The sequence below is a fragment of the Misgurnus anguillicaudatus genome, chromosome 21, assembly GCF_027580225.2.
Source record: "Misgurnus anguillicaudatus chromosome 21, ASM2758022v2, whole genome shotgun sequence".
Classification (NCBI taxonomy): domain Eukaryota; kingdom Metazoa; phylum Chordata; class Actinopteri; order Cypriniformes; family Cobitidae; genus Misgurnus; species Misgurnus anguillicaudatus.
The window spans coordinates 17,100,001-17,112,532 of NC_073357.2; the positions used below are offsets into that span (position 1 = coordinate 17,100,001).

Below are 12,532 nucleotides of genomic sequence, written 5' to 3' on the forward strand. Positions count from 1 at the left end.
TTTAAAAGTTAAGATTTGTGTTATTTTTAAAAAGTACAGCATATAAAAATTTGCAAAGTATAGCCACATAAGCATTGACGCGGCTCGAACCCGGATCCCCGCATGCGCTGTTGAGAGCACTAACCACTGGGCCATCATTTCTAACGGTGTTTCATTCGTTTAATGTGATCCATTTAACAACAAGACAATATATTTAAATTTAGTTTCTGCGTGCCGGGATTTAATCCATAAGGACTTTTCAACTATTTTATGGGTTTGTTTATTGCAGCACTATTATAATTTTCAGTCAGTAGTACATTTTCATACATTTTTATCAAAAATGACCGCTTTCTCTTTAATCGATTTGATCCACGCCCGACCTCTAGGGCTGCCCAAGAATAGCGTGCACGCGCAATTATCTTGACTAGGGAAATCTGGATCACATTAGTTGGATTGCGTAAGCTTCATTTGCCTTTTTTGAAACCGCTTTAGCCTCGCCTCATTTGTTAGGTTAATTCAAGTCGAGTTTGTAACTTTAATCCTCGCTTTTCCAAGCGAGTTTTATGAAATAGCCCTCTGGTATTCCCAGGCGGTCTCCCATCCAAGTACTAACCAGGCCCGACTCTGCTTGGCTTCCGAGATCAGACGAGAGCGGGCGTGCTCAGGGTGGTGTGGCCGTAAGCGAGCGCTGACTCGATTCGAGAGCCACTTCAAGACTAATGTGGCAACGCCATGCCATCGGCGAACGCTTACAGAAAGGATGCATTTCTGGAAAAAAATTATATGAATAAATAATTAAATAATTAATAAAATAAAGAATTAAATGCTTACAGCACCTGGTATTCCCAGGCGGTCTCCCATCCAAGTACTAACCAGGCCCGACTCTGCTTGGCTTCCGAGATCAGACGAGAGCGGGCGTGCTCAGGGTGGTGTGGCCGTAAGCGAGCACTGACTCGATTCGAGAGCCACTTCAAGACTAATGTGGCAACGCCATGCCATCGGCGAACTCTTACAGAAAGGATGCATTTTTGGAAAAAAATTATATGAATAAATAATTAATTAAATAAAGAATTAAATGCTTACAGCACCTGGTATTCCCAGGCGGTCTCCCATCCAAGTACTAACCAGGCCCGACCCTGCTTGGCTTCCGAGATCAGACGAGAGCGGGCGTGCTCAGGGTGGTGTGGCCGTAAGCGAGTGCTGACTCGATTCGAGAGCCACTTCAAGACTAATGTGGCAAAGCCATGCCATCGGCGAACGCTTACAGAAAGGATGCATTTCTGGAAAAAATTATATGAATAAATAATTAAATAATTAATTAAATAAAGAATTAAATGCTTACAGCACCTGGTATTCCCAGGCGGTCTCCCATCCAAGTACTAACCAGGCCCGACCCTGCTTGGCTTCCGAGATCAGACGAGAGCGGGCGTGCTCAGGGTGGTGTGGCCGTAAGCGAGCGCTGACTCGATTCGAGAGCCACTTCAAGACTAATGTGGCAACGCCATGCCATCGGCGAACGCTTACAGAAAGGATGCATTTCTGGAAAAAAATTATATGAATAAATAATTAAATAATTAATTAAATAAAGAATTAAATGCTTACAGCACCTGGTATTCCCAGGCGGTCTCCCATCCAAGTACTAACCAGGCCCGACCTTGCTTGGCTTCCGAGATCAGACGAGAGCGGGCGTGCTCAGGGTGGTGTGGCCTTAAGCGAGCGCTGACTTGATTCGAGAGCCACTTCAAGACTAATGTGGCAACGCCATGCCATCGGCGAACGCTTACAGAAAGGATGCATTTCTGGAAAAAAATTATATGAATAAATAATTAAATAATTAATTAAATAAAGAATTAAATGCTTACAGCACCTGGTATTCCCAGGCGGTCTCCCATCCAAGTACTAACCAGGCCCGACCCTGCTTGGCTTCCGAGATCAGACGAGAGCGGGCGTGCTCAGGGTGGTGTGGCCGTAAGCGAGCGCTGACTCGATTCGAGAGCCACTTCAAGACTAATGTGGCAACGCCATGCCATCGGCGAACGCTTACAGAAAGGATGCATTTCTGGAAAAAAATTATATGAATAAATAATTAAATAATTAATTAAATAAAGAATTAAATGCTTACAGCACCTGGTATTCCCAGGCGGTCTCCCATCCAAGTACTAACCAGGCCCGACCCTGCTTGGCTTCCGAGATCAGACGAGAGCGGGCGTGCTCAGGGTGGTGTGGCCGTAAGCGAGCGCTGACTCGATTCGAGAGCCACTTCAAGACTAATGTGGCAACGCCATGCCATCGGCGAACGCTTACAGAAAGGATGCATTTCTGGAAAAAAATTATATGAATAAATAATTAAATAATTAATTAAATAAAGAATTAAATGCTTACAGCACCTGGTATTCCCAGGCGGTGTCCCATCCAAGTACTAACCAGGCCCGACCCTGCTTGGCTTCCGAGATCAGACGAGAGCGGGCGTGCTCAGGGTGGTGTGGCCGTAAGAGAGCGCTGACTCGATTCGAGAGCCACTTCAAGACTAATGTGGCAACACCATGCCATCGGCGAACGCTTACAGAAAGGATGCATTTCTGGAAAAAAATTATATGAATAAATAATTAAATTATTAATTAAATAAAGAATTAAATGCTTACAGCACCTGGTATTCCCAGGCGGTCTCCCATCCAAGTACTAACCAGGCCCGACCCTGCTTGGCTTCCGAGATCAGACGAGAGCGGGCGTGCTCAGGGTGGTGTGGCCGTAAGCGAGCGCTGACTCAATTCGAGAGCCACTTCAAGACTAATGTGGCAACGCCATGCCATCGGCGAACGCTTACAGAAAGGATGCATTTCTGGAAAAAAATTATATGAATAAATAATTAAATAATTGCTTACAGCACCTGGTATTCCCAGGCGGTCTCCCATCCAAGTACTAAACAGGCCCGACCCTGCTTGGCTTCCGAGATCAGACGAGAGCGGGCGTGCTCAGGGTGATGTGGCCGTAAGCGAGCGCTGACTCGATTCGAGAGCCACTTCAAGACTAATGTGGCAACGCCATGCCATAGGCGAACGCTAACAGAAAGGATGCATTTCTGGAAAATAATTATATGAATAAATAATTAAATAATTAATTAAATAAAGAATTAAATGCTTACAGCACCTGGTATTCCCAGGCGGTCTCCCATCCAAGTACTAACCAGGCCCGACCCTGCTTGGCTTCCGAGATCAGACGAGAGCGGGCGTGCTCAGGGTGGTGTGGCCGTAAGCGAGCGCTGACTCGATTCGAGAGCCACTTCAAGACTAATGTGGCAACGCCATGCCATTGGCGAACGCTTACAGAAAGGATGCATTTCTGGAAAAAAATTATATGAATAAATAATTAAATAATTAATTAAATAAAGAATTAAATGCTTACAGCACCTGGTATTCCCAGGCGGTCTCCCATCCAAGTACTAACCAGGCCCGACCCTGCTTGGCTTCCGAGATCAGACGAGAGCGGGCGTGCTCAGGGTGGCGTGGCCGTAAGCGAGCGCTGACTCGATTCGAGAGCCACTTCAAGACTAATGTGGCAACGCCATGCCATAGGCGAACGCTTACAGAAAGGATGCATTTCTGGAAAAAAATTATATGAATAAATAATTAAATAATTAATTAAAAAAAGAATTAAATGCTTACAGCACCTGGTATTCCCAGGCGGTCTCCCATCCAAGTACTAACCAGGCCCGACCCTGCTTGGCTTCCGAGATCAGACGAGAGCGGGCGTGCTCAGGGTGGTGTGGCCGTAAGCGAGCGCTGACTCGATTCGAGAGCCACTTCAAGACTAATGTGGCAACGCCATGCCATCGGCGAACGCTTACAGAAAGGATGCATTTCTGGAAAAAAATTATATGAATAAATAATTAAATAATTAATTAAATAAAGAATTAAATGCTTACAGCACCTGGTATTCCCAGGCGGTCTCCCATCCAAGTACTAACCAGGCCCGACCCTGCTTGGCTTCCGAGATCAGACGAGAGCGGGCGTGCTCAGGGTGGTGTGGCCGTAAGCGAGCGCTGACTCGATTCGAGAGCCACTTCAAGACTAATGTGGCAACGCCATGCCATCGGCGAACGCTTACAGAAAGGATGCATTTCTGGAAAAAAATTATATGAATAAATAATTAAATAATTAATTAAATAAAGAATTAAATGCTTACAGCACCTGGTATTCCCAGGCGGTCTCCCATCCAAGTACTAACCAGGCCCGACCCTGCTTGGCTTCCGAGATCAGACGAGAGCGGGCGTGCTCAGGGTGGTGTGGCCGTAAGCGAGCGCTGACTCGATTCGAGAGCCACTTCAAGACTAATGTGGCAACGCCATGCCATCGGCGAACGCTTACAGAAAGGATGCATTTCTGGAAAAAAATTATATGAATAAATAATTAAATAATTAATTAAATAAAGAATTAAATGCTTACAGCACCTGGTATTCCCAGGCGGTCTCCCATCCAAGTACTAACCAGGCCCGACCCTGCTTGGCTTCCGAGATCAGACGAGAGCGGGCGTGCTCAGGGTGGTGTGGCCGTAAGCGAGCGCTGACTCGATTCGAGAGCCACTTCAAGACTAATGTGGCAACGCCATGCCATCGGCGAATGCTTACAGAAAGGATGCATTTCTGGAAAAAATTATATGAATAAATAATTAAATAATTAATTAAATAAAGAATTAAATGCTTACAGCACCTGGTATTCCCAGGCGGTCTCCCATCCAAGTACTAACCAGGCCCGACCCTGCTTGGCTTCCGAGATCAGACGAGAGCGGGCGTGCTCAGGGTGGTGTGGCCGTAAGCGAGCGCTGACTCGATTCGAGAGCCACTTCAAGACTAATGTGGCAACGCCATGCCATCGGCGAACGCTTACAGAAAGGATGCATTTCTGGAAAAAAAATATATGAATAAATAATTAAATAATTTATTAAATGCTTACAGCACCTGGTATTCCCAGGCGGTCTCCCATCCAAGTACTAAACAGGCCCGACCCTGCTTGGCTTCCGAGATCAGACGAGAGCGGGCGTGCTCAGGGTGGTGTGGCCGTAAGCGAGCGCTGACTCGATTCGAGAGCCACTTCAAGACTAATGTGGCAACGCCATGCCATCGGCGAACGCTTACAGAAAGGATGCATTTCTGGAAAAAAATTATATGAATAAATAATTAAATAATTAATTAAATAAAGAATTAAATGCTTACAGCACCTGGTATTCCCAGGCGGTCTCCCATCCAAGTACTAACCAGGCCCGACTCTGCTTGGCTTCCGAGATCAGACGAGAGCGGGCGTGCTCAGGGTGGTGTGGCCGTAAGCGACCGCTGACTCGATTCGAGAGCCACTTCAAGACTAATGTGGCAACGCCATGCCATCGGCGAACGCTTACAGAAAGGATGCATTTCTGGAAAAAAATTATATGAATAAATAATTAAATAATTAATTAAATGCTTACAGCACCTGGTATTCCCAGGCAGTCTGCCATCCAAGTACTAACCAGGCCCGACCCTGCTTGGCTTCCGAGATCAGACGAGAGCGGGCGTGCTCAGGGTGGTGTGGCCGTAAGCGAGCGCTGACTCGATTCGAGAGCCACTTCAAGACTAATGTGGCAACACCATGCCATCGGCGAACGCTTACAGAAAGGATGCATTTCTGGAAAAAAATTATATGAATAAATAATTAATTAATTAAAGAATTAAATGCTTACAGCACCTGGTATTCCCAGGCGGTCTCCCATCCAAGTACTAACCAGGCCCGACCCTGCTTGGCTTCCGAGATCAGACGAGAGCGGGCGTGCTCAGGGTGGTGTGGCCGTAAGCGAGCGCTGACTCGATTCGAGAGCCACTTCAAGACTAATGTGGCAACGCCATGCCATCGGCGAACGCTTACAGAAAGGATGCATTTCTGGAAAAAAATTATATGAATAAATAATTAAATAATTAATTAAATGCTTACAGCACCTGGTATTCCCAGGCGGTCTCCCATCCAAGTACTAACCAGGCCCAACCCTGCTTGGCTTCCGAGATCAGACGAGAGCGGGCGTGCTCAGGGTGGTGTGGCCGTAAGCGAGCACTGACTTGATTCGAGAGCCACTTCAAGACTAATGTGGCAACGCCATGCCATCGGCGAACGCTTACAGAAAGGATGCATTTCTGGAAAAAATTATATGAATAAATAATTAAATAATTAATTAAATGCTTACAGCACCTGGTATTCCCAGGCGGTCTCCCATCCAAGTACTAACCAGGCCCGACCCTGCTTGGCTTCCGAGATCAGACGAGAGCGGGCGTGCTCAGGGTGGTGTGGCCGTAAGCGAGCGCTGACTCGATTCGAGAGCCACTTCAAGACTAATGTGGCAACGCCATGCCATCGGCGAACGCTTACAGAAAGGATGCATTTCTGGAAAAAAATTATATGAATAAATAATTAAATAATTAATTAAATAAAGAATTAAATGCTTACAGCACCTGGTATTCCCAGGCGGTCTCCCATCCAAGTACTAACCAGGCCCGACCCTGCTTGGCTTCCGAGATCAGACGAGAGCGGGCGTGCTCAGGGTGGTGTGGCCGTAAGCGAGCGCTGACTCGATTCGAGAGCCACTTCAAGACTAATGTGGCAACGCCATGCCATCGGCGAACGCTTACAGAAAGGATGCATTTCTGGAAAAAAATTATATGAATAAATAATTAAATAATTAATTAAATAAAGAATTAAATGCTTACAGCACCTGGTATTCCCAGGCGGTCTCCCATCCAAGTACTAACCAGGCCCGACCCTGCTTGGCTTCCGAGATCAGACGAGAGCGGGCGTGCTCAGGGTGGTGTGGCCGTAAGCGAGCGCTGACTCGATTCGAGAGCCACTTCAAGACTAATGTGGCAACGCCATGCCATCGGCGAACGCTTACAGAAAGGATGCATTTCTGGAAAAAAATTATATGAATAAATAATTTATTAAATGCTTACAGCACCTGGTATTCCCAGGCGGTCTCCCATCCAAGTACTAAACAGGCCCGACCCTGCTTGGCTTCCGAGATCAGACGAGAGCGGGCGTGCTCAGGGTGGTGTGGCCGTAAGCGAGCGCTGACTCGATTCGAGAGCCACTTCAAGACTAATGTGGCAACGCCATGCCATCGGCGAACGCTTACAGAAAGGATGCATTTCTGGAAAAAAATTATATGAATAAATAATTAAATAATTAATTAAATAAAGAATTAAATGCTTACAGCACCTGGTATTCCCAGGCGGTCTCCCATCCAAGTACTAACCAGGCCCGACTCTGCTTGGCTTCCGAGATCAGACGAGAGCGGGCGTGCTCAGGGTGGTGTGGCCGTAAGCGAGCGCTGACTCGATTCGAGAGCCACTTCAAGACTAATGTGGCAACGCCATGCCATCGGCGAACGCTTACAGAAAGGATGCATTTCTGGAAAAAAATTATATGAATAAATAATTAAATAATTAATTAAATAAAGAATTAAATGCTTACAGCACCTGGTATTCCCAGGCGGTCTCCCATCCAAGTACTAACCAGGCCCGACCCTGCTTGGCTTCCGAGATCAGACGAGAGCGGGCGTGCTCAGGGTGGTGTGGCCGTAAGCGAGCGCTGACTCGATTCGAGAGCCACTTCAAGACTAATGTGGCAACGCCATGCCATCGGCGAACGCTTACAGAAAGGATGCATTTCTGGAAAAAAATTATATGAATAAATAATTAAATAATTAATTAAATAAAGAATTAAATGCTTACAGCACCTGGTATTCCCAGGCGGTCTCCCATCCAAGTACTAACCAGGCCCGACCCTGCTTGGCTTCCGAGATCAGACGAGAGCGGGCGTGCTCAGGGTGGTGTGGCCGTAAGCGAGCGCTGACTCGATTCGAGAGCCACTTCAAGACTAATGTGGCAACGCCATGCCATCGGCGAACGCTTACAGAAAGGATGCATTTCTGGAAAAAAATTATATGAATAAATAATTAAATAATTAATTAAATAAAGAATTAAATGCTTACAGCACCTGGTATTCCCAGGCGGTCTCCCATCCAAGTACTAACCAGGCCCGACCCTGCTTGGCTTCCGAGATCAGACGAGAGCGGGCGTGCTCAGGGTGGTGTGGCCGTAAGCGAGCGCTGACTCGATTCGAGAGCCACTTCAAGACTAATGTGGCAACGCCATGCCATCGGCGAACGCTTACAGAAAGGATGCATTTCTGGAAAAAATTATATGAATAAATAATTAAATAATTAATTAAATAAAGAATTAAATGCTTACAGCACCTGGTATTCCCAGGCGGTCTCCCATCCAAGTACTAACCAGGCCCGACCCTGCTTGGCTTCCGAGATCAGACGAGAGCGGGCGTGCTCAGGGTGGTGTGGCCGTAAGCGAGCGCTGACTCGATTCGAGAGCCACTTCAAGACTAATGTGGCAACGCCATGCCATCGGCGAACGCTTACAGAAAGGATGCATTTCTGGAAAAAAATTATATGAATAAATAATTAAATAATTTATTAAATGCTTACAGCACCTGGTATTCCCAGGCGGTCTCCCATCCAAGTACTAACCAGGCCCGACCCTGCTTGGCTTCCGAGATCAGACGAGAGCGGGCGTGCTCAGGGTGGTGTGGCCGTAAGCGAGCGCTGACTCGATTCGAGAGCCACTTCAAGACTAATGTGGCAACGCCATGCCATCGGCGAACGCTTACAGAAAGGATGCATTTCTGGAAAAAAATTATATGAATAAATAATTAAATAATTAATTAAATAAAGAATTAAATGCTTACAGCACCTGGTATTCCCAGGCGGTCTCCCATCCAAGTACTAACCAGGCCCGACCCTGCTTGGCTTCCGAGATCAGACGAGAGCGGGCGTGCTCAGGGTGGTGTGGCCGTAAGCGAGCGCTGACTCGATTCGAGAGCCACTTCAAGACTAATGTGGCAACGCCATGCCATCGGCGAACGCTTACAGAAAGGATGCATTTCTGGAAAAAAATTATATGAATAAATAATTAAATAATTAATTAAATAAAGAATTAAATGCTTACAGCACCTGGTATTCCCAGGCGGTCTCCCATCCAAGTACTAACCAGGCCCGACCCTGCTTGGCTTCCGAGATCAGACGAGAGCGGGCGTGCTCAGGGTGGTGTGGCCGTAAGCGAGCGCTGACTCGATTCGAGAGCCACTTCAAGACTAATGTGGCAACGCCATGCCATCGGCGAACGCTTACAGAAAGGATGCATTTCTGGAAAAAAATTATATGAATAAATAATTAATTAAATGCTTACAGCACCTGGTATTCCCAGGCGGTCTCCCATCCAAGTACTAAACAGACCCGACCCTGCTTGGCTTCCGAGATCAGACGAGAGCGGGCGTGCTCAGGGTGGTGTGGCCGTAAGCGAGCGCTGACTCGATTCGAGAGCCACTTCAAGACTAATGTGGCAACGCCATGCCATCGGCGAACGCTTACAGAAAGGATGCATTTCTGGAAAAAAATTATATGAATAAATAATTAAATAATTAATTAAATAAAGAAATAAATGCTTACAGCACCTGGTATTCCCAGGCGGACTCCCATCCAAGTACTAACCAGGCCCGACCCTGCTTGGCTTCCGAGATCAGACGAGAGCGGGCGTGCTCAGGGTGGTGTGGCCGTAAGCGAGCGCTGACTCGATTCGAGAGCCACTTCAAGACTAATGTGGCAACGCCATGCCATCGGCGAACGCTTACAGAAAGGATGCATTTCTGGAAAAAAATTATATGAATAAATAATTAAATAATTAATTAAATAAAGAATGAAATGCTTACAGCACCTGGTATTCCCAGGCGGTCTCCCATCCAAGTACTAACCAGGCCCGACCCTGCTTGGCTTCCGAGATCAGACGAGAGCGGGCGTGCTCAGGGTGGTGTGGCCGTAAGCGAGCGCTGACTCGATTCGAGAGCCACTTCAAGACTAATGTGGCAACGCCATGCCATCGGCGAACGCTTACAGAAAGGATGCATTTCTGGAAAAAAATTATATGAATAAATAATTAAATAATTAATTAAATAAAGAATTAAATGCTTACAGCACCTGGTATTCCCAGGCGGTCTCCCATCCAAGTACTAACCAGGCCCGACCCTGCTTGGCTTCCGAGATCAGACGAGAGCGGGCGTGCTCAGGGTGGTGTGGCCGTAAGCGAGCGCTGACTCGATTCGAGAGCCACTTCAAGACTAATGTGGCAACGCCATGCCATCGGCGAACGCTTACAGAAAGGATGCATTTCTGGAAAAAAATTATATGAATAAATAATTAATTAAATAAAGAATTAAATGCTTACAGCACCTGGTATTCCCAGGCGGTCTCCCATCCAAGTACTAACCAGGCCCGACCCTGCTTGGCTTCCGAGATCAGACGAGAGCGGGCGTGCTCAGGGTGGTGTGGCCGTAAGCGAGCGCTGACTCGATTCGAGAGCCACTTCAAGACTAATGTGGCAACGCCATGCCATCGGCGAACGCTTACAGAAAGGATGCATTTCTGGAAAAAAATTATATGAATAAATAATTAAATAAAGAATTAAATGCTTACAGCACCTGGTATTCCCAGGCGGTCTCCCATCCAAGTACTAACCAGGCCCGACCCTGCTTGGCTTCCGAGATCAGACGAGAGCGGGCGTGCTCAGGGTGGTGTGGCCGTAAGCGAGCGCTGACTCGATTCGAGAGCCACTTCAAGACTAATGTGGCAACGCCATGCCATCGGCGAACGCTTACAGAAAGGATGCATTTCTGGAAAAAAATTATATGAATAAATAATTAAATAATTAATTAAATAAAGAATTAAATGCTTACAGCACCTGGTATTCCCAGGCGGTCTCCCATCCAAGTACTAACCAGGCCCGACCCTGCTTGGCTTCCGAGATCAGACGAGAGCGGGCGTGCTCAGGGTGGTGTGGCCGTAAGCGAGCGCTGACTCGATTCGAGAGCCACTTCAAGACTAATGTGGCAACGCCATGCCATCGGCGAACGCTTACAGAAAGGATGCATTTCTGGAAAAAAATTATATGAATAAATAATTAAATAATTAATTAAATAAAGAATTAAATGCTTACAGCACCTGGTATTCCCAGGCGGTCTCCCATCCAAGTACTAACCAGGCCCGACCCTGCTTGGCTTCCGAGATCAGACGAGAGCGGGCGTGCTCAGGGTGGTGTGGCCGTAAGCGAGCGCTGACTCGATTCGAGAGCCACTTCAAGACTAATGTGGCAACGCCATGCCATCGGCGAACGCTTACAGAAAGGATGCATTTCTGGAAAAAAATTATATGAATAAATAATTAAATAATTAATTAAATAAAGAATTAAATGCTTACAGCACCTGGTATTCCCAGGCGGTCTCCCATCCAAGTACTAACCAGGCCCGACCCTGCTTGGCTTCCGAGATCAGACGAGAGCGGGCGTGCTCAGGGTGGTGTGGCCGTAAGCGAGCGCTGACTCGATTCGAGAGCCACTTCAAGACTAATGTGGCAACGCCATGCCATCGGCGAACGCTTACAGAAAGGATGCATTTCTGGAAAAAAATTATATGAATAAATAATTAAATAATTAATTAAATAAAGAATTAAATGCTTACAGCACCTGGTATTCCCAGGCGGTCTCCCATCCAAGTACTAACCAGGCCCGACCCTGCTTGGCTTCCGAGATCAGACGAGAGCGGGCGTGCTCAGGGTGGTGTGGCCGTAAGCGAGCGCTGACTCGATTCGAGAGCCACTTCAAGACTAATGTGGCAACGCCATGCCATCGGCGAACGCTTACAGAAAGGATGCATTTCTGGAAAAAAATTATATGAATAAATAATTAAATAATTAATTAAATAAAGAATTAAATGCTTACAGCACCTGGTATTCCCAGGCGGTCTCCCATCCAAGTACTAACCAGGCCCGACCCTGCTTGGCTTCCGAGATCAGACGAGAGCGGGCGTGCTCAGGGTGGTGTGGCCGTAAGCGAGCGCTGACTCGATTCGAGAGCCACTTCAAGACTAATGTGGCAACGCCATGCCATCGGCGAACGCTTACAGAAAGGATGCATTTCTGGAAAAAAATTATATGAATAAATAATTAAATAATTAATTAAATGCTTACAGCACCTGGTATTCCCAGGCGGTCTCCCATCCAAGTACTAACCAGGCCCGACCCTGCTTGGCTTCCGAGATCAGACGAGAGCGGGCGTGCTCAGGGTGGTGTGGCCGTAAGCGAGCGCTGACTCGATTCGAGAGCCACTTCAAGACTAATGTGGCAACGCCATGCCATCGGCGAACGCTTACAGAAAGGATGCATTTCTGGAAAAAAATTATATGAATAAATAATTAAATAATTAATTAAATAAAGAATTAAATGCTTACAGCACCTGGTATTCCCAGGCGGTCTCCCATCCAAGTACTAACCAGGCCCGACCCTGCTTGGCTTCCGAGATCAGACGAGAGCGGGCGTGCTCAGGGTGGTGTGGCCGTAAGCGAGCGCTGACTCGATTCGAGAGCCACTTCAAGACTAATGTGGCAACGCCATGCCATCGGCGAACGCTTACAGAAAGGATGCA

The 12,532-nt window shown here is 47.0% G+C and overlaps 44 non-coding genes and 3 pseudogenes across 44 annotated transcripts; all 47 read right to left on the reverse strand.

Annotated features, from left to right (window-relative positions):
• Window positions 1-544: 544 nt before the first annotated feature.
• On the reverse strand, window positions 545-662 carry LOC141354427 (5S ribosomal RNA; annotated as a pseudogene).
• Window positions 663-803: 141 nt separating this feature from the next.
• LOC141358221 (5S ribosomal RNA) lies at window positions 804-922 on the reverse strand. The gene has a single exon (XR_012364710.1). It is a non-coding gene; the product is annotated as a 5S ribosomal RNA (ribosomal RNA).
• Window positions 923-1,055: 133 nt separating this feature from the next.
• LOC141356208 (5S ribosomal RNA) lies at window positions 1,056-1,174 on the reverse strand. The gene has a single exon (XR_012362667.1). It is a non-coding gene; the product is annotated as a 5S ribosomal RNA (ribosomal RNA).
• Window positions 1,175-1,314: 140 nt separating this feature from the next.
• Window positions 1,315-1,433, reverse strand: LOC141356209 (5S ribosomal RNA). The gene has a single exon (XR_012362668.1). It is a non-coding gene; the product is annotated as a 5S ribosomal RNA (ribosomal RNA).
• A 141-nt stretch (window positions 1,434-1,574) lies between these two features.
• Window positions 1,575-1,693, reverse strand: LOC141354042 (5S ribosomal RNA; annotated as a pseudogene).
• A 141-nt stretch (window positions 1,694-1,834) lies between these two features.
• Window positions 1,835-1,953, reverse strand: LOC141356210 (5S ribosomal RNA). The gene has a single exon (XR_012362669.1). It is a non-coding gene; the product is annotated as a 5S ribosomal RNA (ribosomal RNA).
• Window positions 1,954-2,094: 141 nt separating this feature from the next.
• LOC141356211 (5S ribosomal RNA) lies at window positions 2,095-2,213 on the reverse strand. The gene has a single exon (XR_012362670.1). It is a non-coding gene; the product is annotated as a 5S ribosomal RNA (ribosomal RNA).
• A 141-nt stretch (window positions 2,214-2,354) lies between these two features.
• Window positions 2,355-2,473, reverse strand: LOC141353454 (5S ribosomal RNA). The gene has a single exon (XR_012360550.1). It is a non-coding gene; the product is annotated as a 5S ribosomal RNA (ribosomal RNA).
• Window positions 2,474-2,614: 141 nt separating this feature from the next.
• Window positions 2,615-2,733, reverse strand: LOC141356212 (5S ribosomal RNA). Its single transcript, XR_012362671.1, has one exon. It is a non-coding gene; the product is annotated as a 5S ribosomal RNA (ribosomal RNA).
• A 121-nt stretch (window positions 2,734-2,854) lies between these two features.
• LOC141353480 (5S ribosomal RNA) lies at window positions 2,855-2,973 on the reverse strand. The gene has a single exon (XR_012360576.1). It is a non-coding gene; the product is annotated as a 5S ribosomal RNA (ribosomal RNA).
• A 141-nt stretch (window positions 2,974-3,114) lies between these two features.
• LOC141356214 (5S ribosomal RNA) lies at window positions 3,115-3,233 on the reverse strand. Its single transcript, XR_012362673.1, has one exon. It is a non-coding gene; the product is annotated as a 5S ribosomal RNA (ribosomal RNA).
• Window positions 3,234-3,374: 141 nt separating this feature from the next.
• On the reverse strand, window positions 3,375-3,493 carry LOC141357671 (5S ribosomal RNA). The gene has a single exon (XR_012364158.1). It is a non-coding gene; the product is annotated as a 5S ribosomal RNA (ribosomal RNA).
• A 141-nt stretch (window positions 3,494-3,634) lies between these two features.
• Window positions 3,635-3,753, reverse strand: LOC141356215 (5S ribosomal RNA). The gene has a single exon (XR_012362674.1). It is a non-coding gene; the product is annotated as a 5S ribosomal RNA (ribosomal RNA).
• Window positions 3,754-3,894: 141 nt separating this feature from the next.
• LOC141356216 (5S ribosomal RNA) lies at window positions 3,895-4,013 on the reverse strand. Its single transcript, XR_012362675.1, has one exon. It is a non-coding gene; the product is annotated as a 5S ribosomal RNA (ribosomal RNA).
• A 141-nt stretch (window positions 4,014-4,154) lies between these two features.
• Window positions 4,155-4,273, reverse strand: LOC141356217 (5S ribosomal RNA). Its single transcript, XR_012362676.1, has one exon. It is a non-coding gene; the product is annotated as a 5S ribosomal RNA (ribosomal RNA).
• A 141-nt stretch (window positions 4,274-4,414) lies between these two features.
• On the reverse strand, window positions 4,415-4,533 carry LOC141356218 (5S ribosomal RNA). Its single transcript, XR_012362677.1, has one exon. It is a non-coding gene; the product is annotated as a 5S ribosomal RNA (ribosomal RNA).
• Window positions 4,534-4,673: 140 nt separating this feature from the next.
• Window positions 4,674-4,792, reverse strand: LOC141356219 (5S ribosomal RNA). The gene has a single exon (XR_012362678.1). It is a non-coding gene; the product is annotated as a 5S ribosomal RNA (ribosomal RNA).
• Window positions 4,793-4,921: 129 nt separating this feature from the next.
• LOC141357654 (5S ribosomal RNA) lies at window positions 4,922-5,040 on the reverse strand. The gene has a single exon (XR_012364141.1). It is a non-coding gene; the product is annotated as a 5S ribosomal RNA (ribosomal RNA).
• A 141-nt stretch (window positions 5,041-5,181) lies between these two features.
• Window positions 5,182-5,300, reverse strand: LOC141358222 (5S ribosomal RNA). The gene has a single exon (XR_012364711.1). It is a non-coding gene; the product is annotated as a 5S ribosomal RNA (ribosomal RNA).
• A 129-nt stretch (window positions 5,301-5,429) lies between these two features.
• Window positions 5,430-5,548, reverse strand: LOC141353808 (5S ribosomal RNA; annotated as a pseudogene).
• A 133-nt stretch (window positions 5,549-5,681) lies between these two features.
• On the reverse strand, window positions 5,682-5,800 carry LOC141356220 (5S ribosomal RNA). The gene has a single exon (XR_012362679.1). It is a non-coding gene; the product is annotated as a 5S ribosomal RNA (ribosomal RNA).
• Window positions 5,801-5,929: 129 nt separating this feature from the next.
• On the reverse strand, window positions 5,930-6,048 carry LOC141354482 (5S ribosomal RNA). Its single transcript, XR_012360913.1, has one exon. It is a non-coding gene; the product is annotated as a 5S ribosomal RNA (ribosomal RNA).
• Window positions 6,049-6,176: 128 nt separating this feature from the next.
• On the reverse strand, window positions 6,177-6,295 carry LOC141356221 (5S ribosomal RNA). The gene has a single exon (XR_012362680.1). It is a non-coding gene; the product is annotated as a 5S ribosomal RNA (ribosomal RNA).
• Window positions 6,296-6,436: 141 nt separating this feature from the next.
• LOC141356222 (5S ribosomal RNA) lies at window positions 6,437-6,555 on the reverse strand. Its single transcript, XR_012362681.1, has one exon. It is a non-coding gene; the product is annotated as a 5S ribosomal RNA (ribosomal RNA).
• A 141-nt stretch (window positions 6,556-6,696) lies between these two features.
• LOC141356223 (5S ribosomal RNA) lies at window positions 6,697-6,815 on the reverse strand. The gene has a single exon (XR_012362682.1). It is a non-coding gene; the product is annotated as a 5S ribosomal RNA (ribosomal RNA).
• Window positions 6,816-6,936: 121 nt separating this feature from the next.
• On the reverse strand, window positions 6,937-7,055 carry LOC141357655 (5S ribosomal RNA). Its single transcript, XR_012364142.1, has one exon. It is a non-coding gene; the product is annotated as a 5S ribosomal RNA (ribosomal RNA).
• A 141-nt stretch (window positions 7,056-7,196) lies between these two features.
• Window positions 7,197-7,315, reverse strand: LOC141358223 (5S ribosomal RNA). Its single transcript, XR_012364712.1, has one exon. It is a non-coding gene; the product is annotated as a 5S ribosomal RNA (ribosomal RNA).
• A 141-nt stretch (window positions 7,316-7,456) lies between these two features.
• On the reverse strand, window positions 7,457-7,575 carry LOC141356225 (5S ribosomal RNA). The gene has a single exon (XR_012362684.1). It is a non-coding gene; the product is annotated as a 5S ribosomal RNA (ribosomal RNA).
• Window positions 7,576-7,716: 141 nt separating this feature from the next.
• On the reverse strand, window positions 7,717-7,835 carry LOC141356226 (5S ribosomal RNA). The gene has a single exon (XR_012362685.1). It is a non-coding gene; the product is annotated as a 5S ribosomal RNA (ribosomal RNA).
• Window positions 7,836-7,976: 141 nt separating this feature from the next.
• LOC141356227 (5S ribosomal RNA) lies at window positions 7,977-8,095 on the reverse strand. Its single transcript, XR_012362686.1, has one exon. It is a non-coding gene; the product is annotated as a 5S ribosomal RNA (ribosomal RNA).
• A 140-nt stretch (window positions 8,096-8,235) lies between these two features.
• LOC141356228 (5S ribosomal RNA) lies at window positions 8,236-8,354 on the reverse strand. The gene has a single exon (XR_012362687.1). It is a non-coding gene; the product is annotated as a 5S ribosomal RNA (ribosomal RNA).
• Window positions 8,355-8,483: 129 nt separating this feature from the next.
• LOC141356229 (5S ribosomal RNA) lies at window positions 8,484-8,602 on the reverse strand. The gene has a single exon (XR_012362688.1). It is a non-coding gene; the product is annotated as a 5S ribosomal RNA (ribosomal RNA).
• A 141-nt stretch (window positions 8,603-8,743) lies between these two features.
• On the reverse strand, window positions 8,744-8,862 carry LOC141356230 (5S ribosomal RNA). Its single transcript, XR_012362689.1, has one exon. It is a non-coding gene; the product is annotated as a 5S ribosomal RNA (ribosomal RNA).
• Window positions 8,863-9,003: 141 nt separating this feature from the next.
• On the reverse strand, window positions 9,004-9,122 carry LOC141356231 (5S ribosomal RNA). The gene has a single exon (XR_012362690.1). It is a non-coding gene; the product is annotated as a 5S ribosomal RNA (ribosomal RNA).
• Window positions 9,123-9,243: 121 nt separating this feature from the next.
• On the reverse strand, window positions 9,244-9,362 carry LOC141353570 (5S ribosomal RNA). The gene has a single exon (XR_012360666.1). It is a non-coding gene; the product is annotated as a 5S ribosomal RNA (ribosomal RNA).
• A 141-nt stretch (window positions 9,363-9,503) lies between these two features.
• On the reverse strand, window positions 9,504-9,622 carry LOC141357491 (5S ribosomal RNA). Its single transcript, XR_012363978.1, has one exon. It is a non-coding gene; the product is annotated as a 5S ribosomal RNA (ribosomal RNA).
• Window positions 9,623-9,763: 141 nt separating this feature from the next.
• LOC141356232 (5S ribosomal RNA) lies at window positions 9,764-9,882 on the reverse strand. Its single transcript, XR_012362691.1, has one exon. It is a non-coding gene; the product is annotated as a 5S ribosomal RNA (ribosomal RNA).
• A 141-nt stretch (window positions 9,883-10,023) lies between these two features.
• LOC141356233 (5S ribosomal RNA) lies at window positions 10,024-10,142 on the reverse strand. Its single transcript, XR_012362692.1, has one exon. It is a non-coding gene; the product is annotated as a 5S ribosomal RNA (ribosomal RNA).
• A 133-nt stretch (window positions 10,143-10,275) lies between these two features.
• On the reverse strand, window positions 10,276-10,394 carry LOC141356234 (5S ribosomal RNA). Its single transcript, XR_012362693.1, has one exon. It is a non-coding gene; the product is annotated as a 5S ribosomal RNA (ribosomal RNA).
• A 129-nt stretch (window positions 10,395-10,523) lies between these two features.
• On the reverse strand, window positions 10,524-10,642 carry LOC141356236 (5S ribosomal RNA). Its single transcript, XR_012362695.1, has one exon. It is a non-coding gene; the product is annotated as a 5S ribosomal RNA (ribosomal RNA).
• A 141-nt stretch (window positions 10,643-10,783) lies between these two features.
• Window positions 10,784-10,902, reverse strand: LOC141356237 (5S ribosomal RNA). Its single transcript, XR_012362696.1, has one exon. It is a non-coding gene; the product is annotated as a 5S ribosomal RNA (ribosomal RNA).
• Window positions 10,903-11,043: 141 nt separating this feature from the next.
• Window positions 11,044-11,162, reverse strand: LOC141356238 (5S ribosomal RNA). Its single transcript, XR_012362697.1, has one exon. It is a non-coding gene; the product is annotated as a 5S ribosomal RNA (ribosomal RNA).
• A 141-nt stretch (window positions 11,163-11,303) lies between these two features.
• On the reverse strand, window positions 11,304-11,422 carry LOC141356239 (5S ribosomal RNA). Its single transcript, XR_012362698.1, has one exon. It is a non-coding gene; the product is annotated as a 5S ribosomal RNA (ribosomal RNA).
• Window positions 11,423-11,563: 141 nt separating this feature from the next.
• On the reverse strand, window positions 11,564-11,682 carry LOC141356241 (5S ribosomal RNA). The gene has a single exon (XR_012362699.1). It is a non-coding gene; the product is annotated as a 5S ribosomal RNA (ribosomal RNA).
• A 141-nt stretch (window positions 11,683-11,823) lies between these two features.
• Window positions 11,824-11,942, reverse strand: LOC141356242 (5S ribosomal RNA). Its single transcript, XR_012362700.1, has one exon. It is a non-coding gene; the product is annotated as a 5S ribosomal RNA (ribosomal RNA).
• Window positions 11,943-12,071: 129 nt separating this feature from the next.
• Window positions 12,072-12,190, reverse strand: LOC141356243 (5S ribosomal RNA). Its single transcript, XR_012362701.1, has one exon. It is a non-coding gene; the product is annotated as a 5S ribosomal RNA (ribosomal RNA).
• Window positions 12,191-12,331: 141 nt separating this feature from the next.
• Window positions 12,332-12,450, reverse strand: LOC141356244 (5S ribosomal RNA). Its single transcript, XR_012362702.1, has one exon. It is a non-coding gene; the product is annotated as a 5S ribosomal RNA (ribosomal RNA).
• Window positions 12,451-12,532: the final 82 nt, after the last annotated feature.